Source organism: Aquarana catesbeiana, linkage group LG06 (assembly GCF_042186555.1).
Source record: "Aquarana catesbeiana isolate 2022-GZ linkage group LG06, ASM4218655v1, whole genome shotgun sequence".
Taxonomy (NCBI): Eukaryota; Metazoa; Chordata; class Amphibia; order Anura; family Ranidae; genus Aquarana; species Aquarana catesbeiana.
Window position 1 is genome coordinate 94,720,090 of NC_133329.1, and position 21,809 is coordinate 94,741,898.

A 21,809-nucleotide genomic window follows, 5' to 3' on the forward strand; every position below is an offset into this window, starting at 1 on the left:
TGGGCTGGCAATGAAGGGGGTAAAATTCTTCCGAAGCCCAAGTAGTTAACCCTTTAAGCGCACACATAATTATAAATACACAGCCCAACATAACAAGTCAAATTTTAAAAAAAGTTTAACACAGACCCCCACAGATGGATATACTTAATTTTACATTCTGTTTGGCCACTGGGCATGTGAAGAAATATCCTTACTTCTAGGTATGGAGAAGCATGGGACCCTTTCTCCATCTTACCCCTCATCTTCCCCAGACCAGCAGATTTGAGTAGACTCAGCTAAGCAGCCTCCATCTGTAACCAAAATATCACTTTGGGTGGACTGACCGCCCAAATGTATCCTATTTTCTTAAAAGGAGTATTTTTACCTGGCTTAAAGTGGAACTAAACTCTTTCAATTAACACTATGGGGTTGATTTACTAAAGGCAAATCCACTTTGCACTACAAGTGCACTTGGAAGTGCAGTCGCTGTAGATCTGAGGGGGACAGGCAAGGAAAATAAAAAACTGAATTTTTGCTTGTACATGATTGGATGATAAAATCAGCAGAGCTTCCCCCCATTTCAGATCTTCCACTCAGATCTACAGCGACTGCACTTGCGGTGCACTTGTAGTGCAAAGTGGATTAGCCTTTAGTAAATCAACCCCTATGTCTAATCCATATGCTGCTAGCCTTTGTAAATATTCATAGGAAGGTATATTATAATGACTTGTTTTAAACTTTTTAACATTTTTTTACATTTCTTCAGTTGCTTCCTGTTTTTTTGTGAAAAGAAGTGGGGAAATTGCTGCGCAAAACCACTAAAAGTGAAGCTGCTAACACCAAAACAAAGTCCAAAGGGAATATAATATACAAAGTGTAGCGCTAAATGTAATAAATACAAATCCAATAAGAAAGGAAATGTTCATGAACATCAAATCGGGAAGTAATGATGGATTATAGAGCTTATGTCCAGTCTGAATGATTGATAGAAAGTCCTCAGTGACACATGGTGTAACAATGTAACCCGGGAACAGACTGTAAAACACGTTCAGAACTGGACCAAAATTCTTCAAATGGAAAATTGTAAATAAATACTTCTTACCAGACAGGGTGGGATGGAAAGGATCCGACATACCTGAGCATGAAGAAGCTCTTTTTTCATTTTTTATTCCGGTCCCAATGGTCTAACCTTCCATGGGCCCTTGGTACAGATATGGACCCTCCATTGAGGTCCAACAGAAGACCCCTCCCTAAACGGTAGATCCCTTCCAGCAACATTTGACCCCCCAATAACAAAAGACCCTCTGCCAACAACAATAGATTTCCACACAAAAAACAGATCCCCTCCAGCAACAATAAATACCCCCACATGTATCCCCATTATTTGATTTGCATACCAGCCATTCATCGCCTTTGGAAGTGGACCTTCCCCTTTTGTCAGTTTTGGGACTTTGGTGTTTATATTTTTTTTGGAAATACACAATATTTTTTGCTTTGTTGTTTGATAGTGGACTTTCCTTTTTGTATGTATTTGAGTGTACCCACTATTTATGTACATTGTGATTATGGTTCAATGTTCCTGATCTGCTTTGTGTTTTAGCACTTTTGTACATGCACCCAGATTGAGTGGCTCATTATCACTCTTTTTTTATTCACATTTGTGATTTTCATCACTGTGCATTTTATAGTCCACAGAGGCATTCACTTGAACAATTTCACCATTTAGCGCTACACTCATTTTTTGCACATTTACCTGCACTTTGTTTGTTTGAGTGTTAGTAGCTATACTCTCCCTTTTTTTTCGGTTTAGCGCAGTTCTTTCCCCCCACTTCACATATCTTAATATGTATGTTCGTAATTTCGTGTTCTCGAATCATTCATTCGAATGGGCAGTGTATTAGTGAGTGATGTATCTTACTTAATATCTTTAGCCAATCAGCTTATCCCTTTTGTGTCTGAGTCACACTGCATTAATGAATCTTTTTAGATTCAGTTAAGGAGGAGACGGAGTCAGGTCTCGTGACTGAGGGAGTGGACTGGAGTAAGTACAAGACTTATTAGAAAAGCAAGCATAGGATTATTATTATCTTTATTTCCTACGAAGGTACGAAAAGTAAGGCAAACTCACAAAAGTAACAATTACTAAATTAAGAGTAGTGTACCGAATAAACGAAAATTATCAGCTAACAAAATTACGAATTTTGAATCAAAAATAATTAGATGGAATTACGAATCATTTCGTAGAAAAGAAAATATAACTGTTACGAAAATACGAACGAGTCCGAATATGAAACCTCGCGTCTTACGAAATTACGAATTGTTAGACTAACGGAATTACGAATCATTTCGTATCAACGAAAATATATCTGTTTACGAAAATACGAACGAGTCTGAATATAAAAACTCGCATCTTACGAAATTACGAATTGTTACGAAACAACGGAAACGTAAAGAAACGAAACGAACCAAATTTTTTTGTTGTTCACATGAAAGTTGAAAAATGGCCAACTCATCCATCCTCCAAGACAGAGGGGTGCTTCTTTGCTACAAGCAGAAAGTCTTGAATGACTTCTAAAAATCATCCTGGTTGCTCTTGCATCTATGGCCTTGTTGGTACCTTCGCTTGCATTATTCCCCATTCATGCTTTTATCCATCTGTAGCACCTAATACCCAGCTATGTGATAGATTTACATCAGATACCAAACAAAAGAAGACATATATACAGTTCTAGCATGAATGGGGTTTTTTTTCCGGTCACCAGGTGCTAAGATTTTGCAGAAATGAGAAGCAGTTGGTACAAATATAGAATCCCCCTCACCACAGAGTCAGGCATCTGTGAAATAGAAGAGATAAAAGGTTATAAAAGGGTCACCAATAACATTTTGAACCTTGAAGATTTGAATGTCCTTTTAACCAGTCAAGGCAAGTTCAAATATCTCCTGCAACGAACTGGTTGGTATAAGGACATCATAGTTACATAGTTACATAGTAGGTGAGGTTGAAAAGTCCAACCTATGTGTGTGATTATATGTCAGTATTACATTGTATATCCCTGTATGTTGCGGTCGTTCAGGTGCTTATCTAATAGTTTCTTCAAACTATCAATGCTCCCCGCTGAGACCACCGCCTGTGGAAGGGAATTCCACATCCTTGCCGCTCTTACAGTAAAGAACCCTCTACGTAGTTTAAGATTAAACCTCTTTTCTTCTAATTTTAATGAGTGGCCACGAGTCTTGGTAAACTCCCTTCTGCGAAGAAGTTTTATCCCTATTGTGGGGTCACCAGTATGTTATTTGTAAATTGAAATCATATCCCCTCTCAAGCGTCTCTTCTCCAGAGAGAATAAGTTCAGTGCTCGCAACCTTTCCTCATAACTAATATCCTCCAGACCGTTTATTAGCTTTGTTGCACTTCTTTGTACTCGTTCCATTTCCAGTACATCCTGAGGACTGCCCAGAACTGGACAGCATACTCCAGGTGCAGCCGGACCAGAGTCTTGTAGAGCGGGAGAATTATCGTTTTATCTCTGGAATTAATCCCCTCTTTAATGCATGCCAATATTCTGTTTGCTTTGTTAGCAGCCACTTGGCATTGCATGTCACTGCTGAGCCTATCATCCACTAGGACCCCCAGGTCCTTTTCCATCCTAGATTCCCCCAGAGGTTCTCCCCCCAATGTATAGATTGCATTCATATTTTTGCCACCCATATGCATTATTTTATATTTTTCTACATTGAACCTCATTTGCCATGTAGTTGCCCACCCCGTTAATTTGTTCAGATCTTTTTGCAAGGTTTCCACATCCTGCGGAGAAGTTATTGCCCTGCTTAGCTTAGTATCGTCCGCAAATAGATGAACTGTTTACCCCAATCTTCAGGTCGTTAATGAACAAATTAAACAGGACTGGTCCCAGGACAGAACCCTGGGGGACCCCTGACCATTCCAAATACTCACAAAAAAAAGAGGAAAGTGCACCAAAAATAAGCCACGTCCATAAATCATTGAGGATACAAAATAAGGTAGTACTGAGTATTACCAGGGAGGCGGACTTTTTAGGCTAAGAACCAGTGGAGAAGATATAGCAGTATAAAAAATATAAATTTATTGAAAAATACAATATCTAAAAAACAATGACAATTGTAACATATAGCATCTATGATTATTGTGCAGTGAGCCCTTGCATGTCTACGCGTTTCACTGTTAGGCTTCCTCAGGACACGGCCAAGGTTCACAGATGAGACAGAGAAGGAAATATGTCTCTCTATCTTAAATTGGAATGCAAAATTATGCAAGTCAGGGTAGCATGAGAAAGTTCAATCAGCAGTAAGAAAGTATATTAGATATAGCTAAATATCTCAGCAGGGGCATGTAAACAATATTCCTAATTAAGGGAGCAGCCATAAGAGGGAGGAGGGCCAACACCGGATGCACCACTTAGATCCTGGATTTAGTATCAGCAATGCTGAAGGCTCAATACAATCCCATCGCTGCATATTCAGGATACAAATAATCCAGCGTGCTCCTGGGAGACAGCAGTACACTGCAGTGTATTGCTGTCTCCCAGGGGCACGCTGGATTATTTGTTCTTGTATGCCTATTTCTTGAAAGAAAAAACTAAGGATTAAAAAAAAACAAAAACGTTTTGGTTCCAGAAGAATGACAAATTGGGAGATTTATGAGGACACTTGTGAAGGCCAAGAAGATCAAAAGTGTTCTATAAATAGAAATAAAAAATCCCCCAGTTTTCTGTGAGTTGAAAAATCCCCAGTTACATTTTGGTGCTTTCCAATATGCGGTTATGGTACAATGTAACCACAATGTTTGTCACATAATAGGAGCAAGTAACTAGACTGACTCAGACATGCCTAAGGCCCCTTTCACACTGGGGCAGTTTGCAGGCGCTATTGTGCTAATAATAGCGCTTGCAAACCGACCTGAAACAGCCGCTGCTGTCTCTCCAGTGTGAAAGCCCCGAGGGCTTTCACACTGGAGCGGTGCGCTAGCAGGACGGGAAAGAAAGTATATACACCGCTCCTTCACCGCTCCTGTCCATTGAAATCAATGGGACAGCGCGGCTATACTGCCGGCAAAGCGCCTCTGCAGAGGTGCTTTGCGGTGGTTTTTACCCCTTTCTAGGCCGCTAGCGGGGGCGGTTTTACAATAGCGGCGCTTTACCGCTGACGCCGCCCCCCGCCCCAGTGTGAAAGGGGCCTAAGACCATTAATTCTCAATCAAGGTTCCTCCAGAAGTTGTTGGGGTTCTTTGAGCTTTGGTTGGATGACCTCCTATCTGATGATGCCTGCATTGTTCCAGGGCCAACACCACTTGGCAGAGCCAGCAACATGAGACCAGTGATTTTTCATTTGTCTGTAAGGGTGGCATTCTGACCGCCACTGTGAGGGACATTCTTCCCACTCACCCTCATGAATTAATTTTAGCATGGGTTCCCTGAGACCTGAAATGTATTTGAAGGGTTCCTCTGGGGTAAAAATGTTGAGGACGCCTGCCTTAGAAGGACAGGCTTCAGGGACAAGAGATTTAGACCTTTTTCACATAGGCGGTTGACCTGATAGCCCATCTAAAGTCTACCATACAGCCAGAGGGGGCTGTTCACATGCCACAACCGCAATGTTTTGCGTTGCAGCCGCAGAAAATTTAATGCAGCATGTCCAGTTGACGGGAGGTACCGCCTGTAAAGCTAGGACAAAAATCTTTCCAACAGGGCACTTCTAGCAGTGAGGTCCCATTCACACCTGCATGAAGCGACGCGTTTTTTTAGCGCATTTTTTGGTGCGTTTGTCAGACAACAGAATAGGGAAGTCCATTGACCTAAACAACCTTCCCTATTTTTGGCACGGAGCAAAAACGCGTTTTGCATTCTACGTTTTGTTGCCCAACAAACATGCAACAAAACGTGAGGCTTCTACCCATGGTTGGAGGTGCCGTTAAAAAATAATGGCATGACTAGGGATGAGCCGAACACCCCCCGGTTCGGTTCGCACCAGAACCCGCGAACGGACCGAAAGTTCGCACGAACGTTAGAACCCCATTGACGTCTATGGGACTCGAACGTTCGAAATCAAAAGTGCTCATTTTAAAGGCTAATTTGCATGGTATTGTCCTAAAAAGGGTTTGGGGACCCGGGTCCTACCCCAGGGGACATGTATCAATGCAAAAAAAACTTTTAAAAACGGCCGTTTTTTCGGGAGCAGTGATTTTAATGATGCTTAAAGTAAAAAAAAAAAAGTGAAATATTCCTTTAAATATCGTACCTGGGGTGTGTCTATAGTATGCCTGTAAAGTGACGCGTGTTTCCCATGTTTAGAACAGTCCCTGCACCAAATGTCATTTTTAAAGGAAAAAATCTCATTTAAAACTGCTTGCGGGTTTAATGTCATGTCGGGTCATGGCAATATGGATGAAAATCAGTGAGACAAACGGCATGGGTACCCCCCAGTCCATTACCAGGCCCTTTGGGTCTTGTATGGATATTAAGGGGAACTCCGCACCCAAATTAAAATAAGGAAAGGTGTGGGGCCACCAGGCCCTATATACTCTGAACAGCAGTATACAGGCGGTGCAAACAAGACAGGGACTGTAGGTTTGTTGTTAAGTAGAATCTGTTTGTAATTTTGAACATTTTTAACGTGTTTAGCTCCAGCCAAAAAATCTTTTCTAAGCTTTTTGGAAAACATAGGGAAGGGTTATCACCCCTGTGACATTTGTTTTGCTGTCTTTCCTCCTCTTCAGAAGATTTCACCTCACTTTTTTGTCCCAATGAAAAATGTTTTTTGAAAATTTGGGTTTTTTTGTGGAACAAGGATTGGAAAGCATCAGTGGAAAGGAGAAATTGTTTTCCCATATTAACTCTTACAGGAAAGAATTTCCCTTCCTAGGGGTAGATTTCATCTCACTTCCTGTTGTCTCCTTCCGTTTGCAAGTAGGAGTCGTTTGTAAGTTAGATGTTTGAAAGTAGGGTCCTGCCCTATATACTCAGCAGAAATTTGGGCCTTAGGTGTTGCTGTGGCCACAACACTGTAAGCCCTCACAGGGCCCTGCTGTGAAATATTAGATCAAGAATTGTAATTACATGCCCCTGTTGAACAGGAGCTGAAAAATTAGGCCTTAGGCACTGGTGCTGGTGCCACAACACTGCAACCCCTCACAGACACTCTAGTTGGAACGCAGGAACGAGCCCTGCTGCAAAGTATTGCTTCAAAAATTGTAATTACACGCCCCTGTTAGACAGGGTCAGAAAAATTGGGCCTTAGGCACTGGTGCTGGTGCCACAACACTGCAACCCCTCACAGACACTCTAGTTGGAACGCAGGAACGAGCCCTGCTGCAAAGTATTGCATCAAAAATTGTAATTACACGCCCCTGTTAGACAGGGGCAGAAAAATTGGGCCTTAGGCACTGGTGCTGGTGCCACAACACTGCAACCCCTCACAGACACTCTAGTTGGAACGCAGGAACGAGCCCTGCTGCAAAGTATTGCATCAAAAATTGTAATTACACGCCCCTGTTAGACAGGGGCAGAAAAATTGGGCCTTAGGCACTGGTGCTGGTGCCACAACACTGCAACCCCTCACAGACACTCTAGTTGGAACGCAGGAACGAGCCCTGCTGCAAAGTATTGCATCAAAAATTGTAATTACACGCCCCTGTTAGACAGGGGCAGAAAAATTGGGCCTTAGGCACTGGTGCTGGTGCCACAACACTGCAACCCCTCACAGACACTCTAGTTGGAATGCAGGAACCAGCCCTGCTGCAAAGTATTACATCAAAAATTGTAATTACACGCCCCTGTTAAACAGGGGCTGAAAAATTGTGCCTTAGGCACTGGTGGTGGCGCCCAGAACCAAAAATGTTCTTACAAGCTATCAGCGTGATGATTGAGGAGGAAGAGGATAATTACTCAGGGATAGTCACTCAGCATCAGCATAGGCAGTCTTTGAAGGGATCTGAGATTTCAAAAAAAATTATTCGGTTACATCAGCATCAGGTGCTTGGTAGCTGGTGGTGATCCAAGACTCATTCATTTTTATGAAGGTCAGCCGATCGACCGAGTCGGTGGACAGACGCACCCTGTGATCGGTTACCACGCCTCCAGCAGCACTGAATGTGCGTTCCGAAAGAACGCTGGATGCAGGACAGGCCAGTAGCTCAATTGCATACTGTGCAAGCTCTGGCCAGTGATCCATCCTCAAGACCCAGTAACCCAGAGGATTTTCGGTGGGAAAGGTGTCCAAGTCTGATCTTGCCCCTAGGTATTCCTGCACCATGTAAAACAGACGCTGGCGATGGTTGCTGGAACCGATCATACCTTGGGGCTGCGGACCAAAAAATTGTCTGAACGCATCGGTCAGACGGCCACCTTCTCCACCGCTCCTTCTTTGACTGACCGAAGCCTCAGCAACACGTTGTCCAGAAACAGGAGTTTGTAACCTCCCAGTCTCTGGGAACGCGTTGCACAGACCTTTCTGCAAGGCCTCCCGAAGATGTTTCATCCTCTGCTCCCTCTGCGATGGCAAGATAAGGTCCGCAACCTTACCCTTGTAACGTGGATCAAGGAGGGTTGCCAGCCAGTATTGGTCCTTCTCCTTGATACCACGAATACGAGGATCCTTACGCAGGCTTTGCAGGATCAGGGAGGCCATGCAGCGTAGGTTTGCTGAGGCATTCGGTCCGGAGTCCTCTGGGTCACTAAGAACGACATGGTCCGCAGCCACCTCCTCCCAGCCACGTACAAGTCCATGTGTTTCTTGGGACTGATCCCTTAAAGACTGCTGCTGATGCTGAGTGCCAGGCTCCACCTCCATACTGACACAATCTTCCTCCTCCTCCTCTTCCTCCTCGTCCTCTTCCTGTGTGATCGGCGGGCACGCAGGAACACTGTCTGGATAAAGGGGGCCTTGAGAGCTAAGGAAGTCCTCCTCTTCCTGCCTCTGTTCTGCCTCAAGTGCCCTGTCCATTATTCCACGCAGCGTGTGCTCCAACAGGTGGACAAGGGGGACAGTGTCACTGATGCATGCACTGTCACTGCTCACCATCCTCGTGGCCTCCTCGAATGGTGACAGGACAGTGCATGCATCCCTGATCATGGCCCACTGGCGTGGGGAAAAAAAACCAAGCTCCCCTGACCCTGTCCTGGTGCCATAGTCGCACAGGTACTCATTGATGGCCCTCTGCTGCGTGTGCAGCCGCTGCAGCATGGCCAACGTTGAGTTCCACCTGGTGGGCATGTCACAGATTAGGCGGTTCTTGGGCAGGTTAAACTCCTTTTGGAGGTCCGTCAGCCGAGCACTGGCATTATATGACCGGCGGAAATGCACACAGACTTTCCTGGCCTGCCTCAGGACATCCTGTAAGCCCGGGTACCTGCCCAAGAACCGCTGCACCACCAAGTTAAGGACGTGAGCCAAACAGGGCACATGGGTCATTTGTCCCTGTCGGAGGGCAGAGAGGAGGTTGGTGCCATTGTCGCAAACCACCATTCCTGCCTTAAGTTGGCGTGGCGTCAACCACCTCTGAACCTGCCCCTGCAGAGCTGACAAAACCTCTGCCCCAGTGTGGCTCCTGTCCCCCAAGCACACCAGCTCAAGCACCGCATGGCATCTTTTGGCCTGCGTACTTGCGTAGCCCCTTGAACGCCTACGGAGCACCGCTGGTTCCGAGGAAGAGGCCATGGAGGAAGAAGAAGAGGAGGGGGTGGAGGAGAGAGGTGTGTCACAATCAGCATTTTGGAGGCGTTGTGGCGGAACAACCTCCAACACTACTGCACCTTGTCCTGCATCCTTCCCAGCTGCCAGCAGAGTCACCCAATGCGCCGTGAAACTTAGGTAACGTCCCTGTCCATGCCTGCTGGACCATGAGTCAGCGGTAATATGCACCTTACCGCTGACCGCCCTGTCCAGCGAGGCATGGACATTGCCTTCCACATGCCGGTAGAGAGCCGGAATCGCCTTCCGTGAGAAAAAGTGGCGTTTGGGTACCTGCCACTGAGGAACCGCACATTCCACAAACTCACGGAAGGGGGCAGAGTCTACCAACTGAAAAGGCAGCAGTTGAAGTGCTAGCAATTTTGCCAAGCTAGCATTCAACCGCTGGGCATGTGGATGGCTGGGAGCAAACTTCTTTCGGCGGTGCAGCAGCTGGGGCAGGGAAATTTGCCTGGTACAATCTGACGTCGGTGTACCAAAAGCAGATTGCCCACAAGTACTTGGCTGTGACACACCTAATTCTACACCTTCATTCCTCTCACTGCAGGTCTCAGAGAGGACTGAAGGTCTAGTGGGGTTGGAAATCTCAGCTGATGAGGAGCAAGGAGAGATCCTCTTTGTTCTTTGGTGTGGGTCTTTTAGATACGCTTGCCAACGAACTGCATGGCAGGTCAACATATGTCTGGTCAAGCATGTGGTACCCAAGCGGGAGATGTTTTGGCCACGCGAGATACGCTTGAGACATATGTTGCAAATAGCAGCGGTGCGATCTGATGCACTCGTCTCAAAAAAGGCCCACACCAAAGAACTTTTTGAATAACGCGCAGAGACTGCAGCGCCCTGCACATGTGGAGCTTTGGGGTGTGATGCAGTCAATGTGCTGCCCTTAGGCTGGCCCCTGGAGGGCATCCTGCCTCGTTGGTGATGTGCCGCCGCCTCCTCCTCCTCCTCCTCCTCCTCCTCCTCTCTCCTATCAGGCACCCACGTTGAGTCAGTGACCTCATCATCCCCTCCCTCCTCATCACTGGAGCAAACCTGGCAGTATGCTGCAGCAGGGGGAGCATGACTGCCAGATTGCTGTCCTTCTTGGGCACCCCCTCTGTCCGTGCTCATGTTACTGCCTTCATCGAGCTCAGTATCGTCATCAGAGCCTTCCAAACGCTGGGCATCCTCCTGGAGCATGTACCCAACACTGTGGTCAAACAGTTCGAGGGAATCCTCATGGGGACATGATGGAGCTAGGGAAGGAGTCACTGATGACATTGAGCTGAGGGAAGAGGCCGCTGCTTTGCCAGACAAAGCACCCTGGGCATGGGTGAGAGAGGATGAGGACGGCTTGGTCATCCACTCGACCAAGTCTTCCGCATGTTGCGGCTCAACACGGCCAGCTGCCGAAAAAAAGGCCAAGCGTGTCCCATGGCCACGTGCTGATGAGGATGCACCGTCTCCACGACCAGCACTAGACACAGAGCCTGCTTGCCCTCTCTTATTGGCTTGTGACTGTCTGCCTCTCCTTCTTGGCCTTCCAGACATACTAATGGCCTGTAGCTGCACTAAGCTGGGATAGAACACCTGTAATTTTCTTCAAGTAGCTTTATATACTGTAACCAGACAAGCCTGCCTGTCAGTAGGAAGATAACAGGAACGGATCTAGCTGACCACTGTGAGCAGGACGCACTGTACTAAATGTAAATAGTCTAGCTGCCTGACCGTGGTACTAATAGGATCAAATAGAACACCTGTAATTTTCTTCAGGTAGCTTTATATACTGTAACCAGACAAGCCTGCCTGTCAGTAGGAAGATAACAGGAACGGATCTAGCTGAACACTGTGAGCAGGACGCACTGTACTAAATGTAAATAGTCTAGCTGCCTGACCGTGGTACTAATAGGATCAAATAGAACACCTGTAATTTTCTTCAGGTAGCTTTATATACTGTAACCAGACAAGCCTGCCTGTCAGTAGGAAGATAACAGGAACGGATCTAGCTGAACACTGTGAGCAGGACGCACTGTACTAAATGTAAATAGTCTAGCTGCCTGACCGTGGTACTAATAGGATCAAATAGAACACCAGTAATTTTCTTCAGGTAGCTTTATATACTGTAACAAGACAAGCCTGCCTGTCAGTAGGAATATAACAGGAACGGATCTAGCTGAACACTGTGAGCAGGACGCACTGCACTAAATGTAAATAGTCTAGAAGATAACAGGAACGGATCTAGCTAAACTGAATACAGTGTATATATATATATGCAACACCTGGGATGCATATATATACACAATACACTGTAAGTGCAGCTAACTGACTGACTGTTCTGCCTAATCTATCTAACTCAAATCAAATGACACTGTCTCTCTCTCTCTCTATCTCTCAGCACACCGGAACACACACTACACAGGGCCGCCGTGCAGGCGGCCTTATATAGTGTGGGGTGTGTACTAAATCCCCTGAGCCATAATTGGCCAAAGCCACCCTGGCTTTGGCCAATTACAGCTCTCTCTACTGACGGCGCTGTGATTGGCCAAGCATGCGGGTCATAGTGCATGCTTGGCCAATCATCAGCCAGCAATGCACTGCGATGCCGCAGTGAATTATGGGCCGTGACGCGCCACACGAATTTAGCGCGAACGGCCCATAACGTTCGCAATTCGGCGAACGATCGAACAGCCGATGTTCGAGTCGAACATGGGTTCGACTCGAACACGAAGCTCATCCCTAGGCATGACAAGTGCATTGCATGTTCTACTGAGTTTGTAGTGCTTTTCCAAAAACGCATCCAGGAATAGGCATTTCTCCTGTTAGTAAGATCTGTTTCACTCTCTGTACCAGTAAATATTGCCAAGGCCCCGTTCACACCTGAGCGATTTTCTGCTTGAAGCTTTTAGTTCTAAAACGCTCAACAAGCCAAATCCCATTCATTTCAATGGCCCCTGTTCACATCTGAGCATTCTGTCACCTGAAGCAAAATGCCTTTTACTCTAAGGAGTACATGAGCTTCTTTTTGGCAGATTACAAGCGTTTTTGGCCCCATAGACTTCAAAAGAATCGCCTGACTTGAGCATTCTGCTTAAATTACAGCTCTCTACCCATAATTTCCTCTCCCTCTCTCCCCCTAGTGCTTTCTATTGGCTAAACAAAAACACTTGAAGCTGTAAAATGCTTGTAATACACTTCAAAAAACGCTTTAAAAATGCTTGTAAAAAGTTACAAAAACGCTTTTAAAAAATGCCCAAAAAACGCCAGTAAATCACTATGCTCAGGTGTGAATGGAGCCTTAAAGCTTAATGAACCTTGTTAGGTGCTTGTTTAAAGCTACAGCCAGCACCACCCATAGGATCTGTATTTAAAGTATAACTAAAGGCAAAACTGTCTGGAGTTTATTGCTGTCTGCATCCTTGTTGAGGGGAGAATCAGCCTCTCTGTCACGTTTACCGTTATAACCAAAAGTGAATGTAAAAGAAAATCTCAGATGCCAAATTCCAGAATAGAGGAGAAATCTTCCAAAGGGGACGCTAGTTCTAGTGATAACCACTTTGGAGGGATTTCCTCCCACTTCCTGTCTTGGCTATGGGACAGGAAGTGAAGGAAAATCTCCCCAATGGGTTATAACCCTCTCTTACTCTATCCAAAATGAAAAAAAAAAAGTTTTGCCTTTATCCCTGGTTCACATTGATGCTACTTTGAAATCGCGCTACTTCACTTAAAGTAGCGCAACTTCAAAGTAGCAAGGTCAGCGCGATTTCAGCTGCTACTTGATAGACATCTGTGCGGCTTCATGCACAGATGTCTACTGAAGTCGCACCTGAAATCAGCAAAAGTAGTGCAGGAACTACTTTTGCGAATCGGTGCGGCGCCGCAAAATCAGTGTCGCCCCAATTGGAACAGTGCCATTGCCTCCAGTAGGCTGCGACTTGCCATGTGATTTGATCTCTCAAATCACATGACAAATCGCTCCAATGTGAACCTAGGCTTAGTTCTACTTTAACATTCCCAGCCTGGAAATAAAGGGCATGTTTTTGGGCTTCAAGAAAACTGAAGCTCGTATAGTGTTTTCCAGATACAAGCATGCAGGCATAGATTGCACAGGCAGGGTACTCAGGTAGCTATTTGAGAACAATGATGATCAGCTGATGCTGGGGTGATTTATGTAGACTGGAAGTGGCTGAAAGGGGCTGGAAGATCTCAGCAGCACTGAGATGCAAAAAAAAATTATGAAAAAATGTAAAGGTGAAAATTTTTATGAAACATAAAATGGCAGTTACATAGTTACATAGTTGGTGAGATTGAAAAAAAAAAGACACAAGTCCATCCAGTTCAACCTGTGTGTGTGTGTTTATGTCAATAGTACATTTTATAGCCCTGTATGTTGTGGTCTTTAAGATGCCCATCTAATAGTTTTTTGAAATTATCGATGCTCCCTGCTGATACCACTGCATGTGGAAGAAAAGTCCACTTCCTTACTGCTCTGACAGTAAAGAACCCTCTACATAGTTTAAGGTTAAACCGCTTCTCTTCTAATTTTAGTGAATGGTTGTGTGTCTTTTTTAAATTCCCTTTCACTGAAAAGTTTTTTCCCTATGCTCACCAGTACGGTATTTGTACATCGATATCATATCTCCTCTCGAGCGTCTCCTCCCCAGAGAGAATAAGTTCAATTCTTGTAGTCTTTCCCCATAGTTGAGATCCTCAAGCCCCCTTATTAGCTTTGTTGCCCTTCTCTGGACTCTCTCCAGCACATCCTTCCTGAGGACTGGAGCCCAGAACTGGACGGCATACTCCAGGTGCGGCCGGACCAGAGTCTTGTAGAGTGGGAGAATTACCATTCTATCTCTGGAATGAAGCCCCTTTTTAATGCATGTCGGTCTTTTGTTGGATTTGCTTGCAGCAGCTTGGCATTGCATGCCATTGTTGAGCCTATCATCTATTAGGACCCCCAGGTCCTTTTCCATCCTAGATTCCCCCAGAGGTTCTCCCCCTAGTGAGTAACATGAATTCGTATTTTTGGCACCCAAATGCATTATTTTACATTTTTCAACATTAAACCTTTTTTGCCATGTAGTTGCCCACCCCATTAATTTGTTTAGGTCTGCTTTTAAGGTTTCCACATCTTGCGTACCGTGTTCATCCGAAAATAAGCCCGGGTCTTATATTAATTTTGGCAACAAAGACACAGTAGGGCTTATTTTCGGGGTAGGTCTTACCATGTAATGTGCTGTCTTCTCTTCCCCTGCCTGACAGGTATCCCCAGTGTGAACTGAGTTAAAATGCTTGTAAAATCCTATAAACCATTTTATTACAGTAGTATATAATATACAATGTGTGTGTTTATGTAATATAATTGTGCCAAATACCTTCGTTATAGTGCCGCTCTGCGCTTCTGTGACCCGCTGGAGCTCTCTTCCCCACATTTGTATTACAGAAACACACACATTGTACATTATATACTACTGTAATAGAGTGGGTTATAGTATTTTACAAGCATTTTAAACTAGGGCTTATTTTCGGGGTAGGGCTTATATTGCAGCCCTCCTGGAAAATAACGCTAGGTCTTACTTTTGGGGTAGGTCTTATTTTCGGGGAAACACGGTAGAAGTTATTGCCCTGTTTAGCTTAGTATCCTCTGCAAATACTGAGGTTGAGCTGTTTATCTCCCATTCTCCAGGTCGTTTATGAAAAAAATTAAACAGTATTGTTCCCAGGAGAGATCCTTGGGGGACCCCACTTTCCACTCCTGACCATTCCGAGTACTCCCCATTTATCATCACCCTCTGAACTCGCCCCTGTAGCCAGTTTTCAATCCATGTACTCAACCTATGGTCCATGCTGACAGACCTTAGTTTGTACAGTAAACGTTCATGGGGAACATTATCAGATGCCTTTACAAAATCCAGATACACCAAGTCTACGGGCCTTCCTTTATCTAGATGGCAGCTCTCCTCCTCATAGAAGGTTAATAGATTGGTTTGGCAAGAACAATTCTTCATGAATCCATGCTGATTACTGCTAATGATACCGTTGTCATTACTAAAATCTTGTATATAGTCTCTTATCATCCCCTCCAATAATTTGCATACTATTGCTGTTAGGCTAACTGGCCTGTAGTTCCCAGGGATATATCTCGGCCCTTATTTAAATATTGGTGTCACGTTGGCTTTTCTACAATCAGCTGATACCATTCCAGCTAGTAAACTGTCCACAAAAATTTGTTGTTTTTGATACTCAGTGCTTTACCAAACTCAGTGCCGCTTCACACTGTTGCATGGTGCAAGATCGCATGTGATTCGCAACCGCACTGCAGTGCAAATGACATGCGATGTCCGTGCGCTGCGATTTCAGCTATACAGATAGTATGCCTGAAATCACATCGCATTCGGACTAAACTTGCACAGGACACTTTTTTTCGGTTGGCACCAGAATCGGATTGCATGTGTGTTCATACCTATGCGATCCGATTCATATCCGAACTGACAGTTCGCACTGCGATATGCGAGCTGAAATTGGGGTGTCATTAACAATGTATCGACACTCCATGCAGTTTGTATATGGCAGTGTGAACTGCCGTGCGAGTCGGGTATGATGCAGTGGGTACGCAGGGTTCCCGCATCGCACAAGTGTGAACCGGCACTAACTGTCATCCACTTAGGACTTACACTTATGTTGATGTATTTTTTTGAGATCAGATAATAGCTGTTTCCATGCGTTACTGTCTAAATGATCTTTTGCCTTGATACAGTATATATTTTGTTTTACATAAGAACGCTGTTATCTGAGGCCAGCTGTGTGTCCTATCGATTTCACAAATTAACTGACAAGCAGATGACTTGAGGAGATAAAATGTTAAAAAGAGACCTTCCTCTCTATATTAGGTAATACATTGAAGTTCACAATGTACTGTACATAGAGTCACTCCTGAGTCTATTCTACCAGCCAGCATTGATTGTTAGGAGTCATTTATAGAATTATAGATAAAGTGTTTAGACCCCTCTCACACTGGGGCTGCGGCCACGTCAGTGCTAAAGCGCCGCTTTTGCGCCACTTTTCGGCCCCTGGCGAGGGCGCTTTTAACCCCAAAAAGGGGTTAAAAACTCCTGTTTTCCGGCGCTTTGCAAGCGATTTTAAGGCGCTTTGAAAGCGCTGCCCATTCATTCCAATGGGCAGGGGCGTTTCGGTAACGCTAAATACATCTCTCCCAACCCGCCCAAAAGATGCTCCTCGCAGGACTTTTTTTTCCAGTACCGCAAGCACACCGTCTGAGTGTGAAAAGGCACACTTGAATGAATAGGAGGCAGTTTTCAGGCACTTAGCAGAGGCTATTTCTAGTGCTGAAGCGCCTGAAAACCGCCCCGGTGTGAAAGGGGTCTTAAAGGCTCAGTTCACAGTAGTCCGACCCAAAAACCGTGCGACTTTCAGTGCAACTTTGGAATCCAACTTTGATACGACTTTGATGTGACTTTTTACACTCTATGGCATTGCAGTCATATCAAAGTCGGACCAAAGTAGGAACCTTTTCTAAAGTTAGACAGACTTGTGTAGTATCAGTTAAGACAGCTTTCATAGGTAAACATTGAATTTCACATGTCATCCGACGTGGGGCCTCACAAGTCAGATCCTATGTCCCATCAGTGTAAACTGAGCCTTATATGAATATATCTGCCTAATTGAAGATACACTATGTCACCAAAAGTATTGGGACACCTGCCTTTACACGCACATGAACTTTAATGGCATCCCAGTCTAAGTCCGTAGGGTTCAATATTGAGTTGGCCCACCCTTTGCAACAATAACAGCTTCAACTCTTCTGGGAAGGCTGTCCACAAGGTTTAGGAGTATGTCTATGGGAATGTTTGACCATTCTTCCAGAAGCGCATTTGTGAATTTAGGCACTGATGTGGACGAGAAGGCCTGGATCACAGTCTCCACTCTAATTCATCCCAGAGCTGTTCTATTGGGGTGAGATCAGGACTCTATGCAGGCCAGTCAATTTCTTCCATCCCAAACCCGCTCATCCATGTCTTTATGGACTGGGATGCCATTAAAGTTCCTGTGTGTTCTTCATATAGTGGTAGCCAAGCATGCTTCGATTTTTTTATCGGTAGACTCAATTTCAATCGGATTCCATCAAACCAAGTTGATCACTTGGGGTGGAATATTATCAATTGTTTTGCATCAGTCTGCAAACTGAGATACTTTGTTCATAAATACAATCATATTTTGTTTATTCAGATTATAAGATTACATGGTGGAAATAGAGATCAATAATTTATGTTCATAAGTTATGAACATATCTTAACTATTGATTGTAATTCAATTCCTTGTGTGTGGCATATTGATTAAATGTATTGATGAATATAGACTGATTTTTCCTATTGGAAGAGAATTATTGGAAAATAAATTGATTGGTTATCAAAGTGTGTATGGCCACCATTAAGACCCCTTTCACACTGGGGCGGTTTTTTTCAGGCGCATTAGTGCTGGAAATAGCCTCTGCTAAGCGCTTGAAAACTGCCTCCAATACATTCAAGTGTGACTTTTCACACTGGGGCAGTGCGCTTGCTGGACGTTCCGAAAAGTCCAAGCAGCATTTTTGGGGTGGGTTGGGAGCGCTGTATTTAGCGCTCCCAAAATGCCCTGCCCATTGAAATTAATGGGCAGCACTTCGGAAGCGCCGCAACACGGGAGTTTTTAACATCCTTCTTTGGAGTTAAAAGCATCCCGCTAGCGGGCGAAAAGCTCCACTTAAACAGCAGTAAAGCACCGCTAAAACGATCAGTGCATTACCACGAACACGGCCGCAGCCCCAGTGTAAAAAGGGTCTTAAGAAGTTGTAAACCCTATAAAAAAAAAAAACAAAAAAAACTTGTAAGACATAATGAGCTAGTATACATCGCATACTATCTTATTATGAAATACTTACCTTAGAACGAAGCTCTCGCAGCGGTTGCCCGCACACTGCTGAGTCGGCTGACATTTTCCCCCCGAGTTTCTTCCACGTTCACGGGCTCCGGCGCTGTGATTGGCATGCGCGCGGGAGCTGCCGGTCACAGCACAGGCCCTGAAGAAACTGCACGGGCATGCACCAATGACGTTGGCGTATATAGTAAATATCTCCTAAACAGTGCAGGTTTAGGAGATATTTACAGTACCTACAGGTAAGCCTTATTATAGGCTCACCTGTAGGTACAATTATAAAGGAAGACTTTACCCTCCTCTTTAGGGAACTTCACTCTCCCTCATCTTTTTTTCTCCCCTCCATCCCACTTTACCTGTAATGCTTTGTTCCATTAAAAATGCACACTCTCATTTTGTGTTGTACTTAGGCATTGGCGAGCCTCTCCTCTAACATAGAAGGTTCCTCTTTTTCTTTTTTTTTCATTTTTGGCACTGATGTGTAATGTATTACTGCTTCATAATTTGCACTATTTTATGTTGTGTACTGATCTTACAATGGTTCTTGATGGTTCCTACTAACTATGTTATGGATGTGCATCACCCTTGTAAATAACGCTAATGGAACTAAATCGCTTTTTTTTTTCAGTTATACTGTACCTCTCAATAAAGCACCTCTGTTTGTTATAAAAAAAAAAAAAAAAAAAAAGCACACTCACCTGCCCTGCAGATTAGTGTTGTCCTGCAGCGATTCACTGTTCAGCTGTCTGTGTTGTACACCGCCATCTTGGTCTTTCTCAGTAGGCTGCCTTTTCCAGGTCCAGACAGCCCCGATAATATATGAGGATCCGCCGTTCTGTAAATTTGCCTTCTGGGATGTGTGACGGAGTCTCCCACGGCACTGTTGGATGTGTCATTTTGGCCTAGGCCTGAATGGCGGCAGGAGGGAGGCTGTGCAGCCACTGGAAAAAATTAAAAAAAATAACAAGAAATCCTCTGCACAAGAGACCTTCCACTTTAACTTTTTCATAACTTTTCATTTTGTTTTTATAGAGTGAGGAAGGGTTAGGGTGTCTGTCTAAATCATTATTGCTGTCTGTGTCTCCATTGGGAAATTTCTTCTCGCTTCCTATCTTGGTGACCACTGTCATAGTCTGACGTACAAGCTCTCACCAAGACAGCAAGAGTGTAAAAATGTGCGTTACATAAATCTTGCAGTCATTCAAAATGTATAATGGCTTCTGCTATTTACTGACTCATTTCCCATATTTTCTGGATGTGTGCCCATTAAAGGAACGGTCTACCCAAAAGTGATATGCAAGTTATAGGAGGAGCTGGGAGGGCTGAGCTGGCTCCTGACTTCTTATATGTCTTGAATACTCCAGCATTGAGATCTCCCTGTCATAATCCCATCTCTGTTCCTTTCCATCTGGAAGTTTTGGGTGTCCCCACTCACCTTTATGCAGGGCTTTTTTTCTCAGCGAATAACTCTCCTGCCCCGGCCAACATCTCACAACCAACCACACCCAAACCCGCCCCCAACCATGCCCAAACCTGGCCCCAACTACACCCAACCCTGGCCCCAACCTTGCCAAACTCCACACCCAACCACACCTTCCTTAGAGTAGAAAAGTACAGCTGGACCAAATAATGGTAATAAGTAGATATCCCCTATCTGCATAAATCCCCCCCCACACACACACTTTTCCAGCTCTCATCTCTACTAACCCCCCAGCTCTCCTCTCTGCTAACCCCCCCATCCCAGCTCTCCTCTCTGCTAAAATCCCACCACCTCTCCTCTCTGTTAAAATCCCCCCACTCTCTTCCCTCCAACCCCCCAGCTCTCCTCTCTGCACAAATTACCCCCCCACCTCCCCTCTCTGCTAAAACCCCCCTCCCCTCTTCCCTCCAACCCCTCCAGCTCTCCTCTCTGCTAACTCCCCAGCTCTCCTCTCTGCACAAATTACCCCCACCTCTCCTTTCTGCTAACCCCCCCCCCCCAACCTCTCTGCTGAAACCCCCTCCCCCACATCGCCTCTCTGCTGAAATCCCCCGCCCCACATTTCCTCTCTGCTGAAATCCCCCCCCCAACCTCTCTGCTGGAATCCCCCCCACCTCTCTGCTCTGCTAAAATTTTCTCCCAGCTCTCTTCATTGCACAGACCCCCCCTTCCCAGTTCTCCTCTGTACAGATTCCCCAAAACCCCACTTTCACCGTTCTCTCTGCACATGTTCACTCTCGCAAAAGCTCTTCCCCTCCCCCTTTACACAGCTCCCTTACCTGCCGCCACTGCTGTATGGTATGCACAGCCACTTTTTTTTTAACTGATCACATTAAAGTCAGGATCGAAGAGCTCCACCCATTGGAACTGTCAGAGTAGCGGCGGCAGGCGGGGATGTAAGCTGCCCCTTGGATGGCCACAAGCAGCTGCAATGCTGGGTCCCGACCTGACCTGATCGAGGGCAGGGCTAGTACAGAGCAGCCAGTAGAGGAAGTAAGTTGTGCAGAAAACTTCCTCTTCCGGCTGTGTTACATGACAGGTTGGAGCAGAGAGGGCTGCCATAGGTGCTGGAACGACGTTCCGCCTCGCGTTCCGGCAGAAAAAAAACCCCTGCCTTTATGTGTCCCTGCTCCTCTTGTTACATTCTCCATGATATCAAAAAAATCTAACATCCATCAGGGAGAGTAAAAACTTCTCATAATGGGCACATCAGGTGTGCAGACCCAGGAACTCAGCAAAGATATCTCACCAATAGAGCCCCCAAGATAGTACAAAACTGTCAGGGGTTTAAAGCTTTAAAACTCCGGGAAACCTAAAGATTATCGCTTGCAGTGGGGCTGCTCACACACTGCAAGGGTAAATTGCTCATCTAGTCTATATGAAAATGTTTTCACTTTTACTTACCTGATCCTCTTCTGCCCCAGCAGACGGTGCTCCCCCACACTCCAGCGGTGGACTGTCCCTTGATTTCATCATGTCACATGTCATGACGTCAGGACCTTAGACCGCTGGAAAGTGGAGGAGAAGATGATTTGTGGACTGGTCTAGCAGCGGGGAGGAGCAGGTAGATAGATCTTTTTATTTTTCAATGCCTTTAAGGCCTCATTCACACTTGTACGACTCTAAAGTTGTGCCAGACTTTGTAGAGCACATTTGGATGGGTGCAACTTGGATACGACTTTGGCTTTGACCAGTGATAATGGACAGCTGTTGCATT

General features: G+C 45.2%; 1 protein-coding gene and 1 long non-coding RNA gene across 2 annotated transcripts in view; one reads left to right on the forward strand and one right to left on the reverse strand.

The window, feature by feature from the left end:
- The window catches only part of SYNGR3 (synaptogyrin 3), a 139,412-nt gene that overhangs the window by 69,649 nt on the left and 47,954 nt on the right, over positions 1–21,809 (forward strand). The gene's annotated exons all lie outside the window — the stretch shown is intronic.
- LOC141147655 (uncharacterized) lies at positions 1,673–20,113 on the reverse strand. The gene is made up of 3 exons (XR_012245082.1): positions 20,048–20,113; positions 19,311–19,553; positions 1,673–2,813 (listed from the first exon to the last, which is right to left on the reverse strand). It is a non-coding gene; the product is annotated as an uncharacterized lncRNA (long non-coding RNA).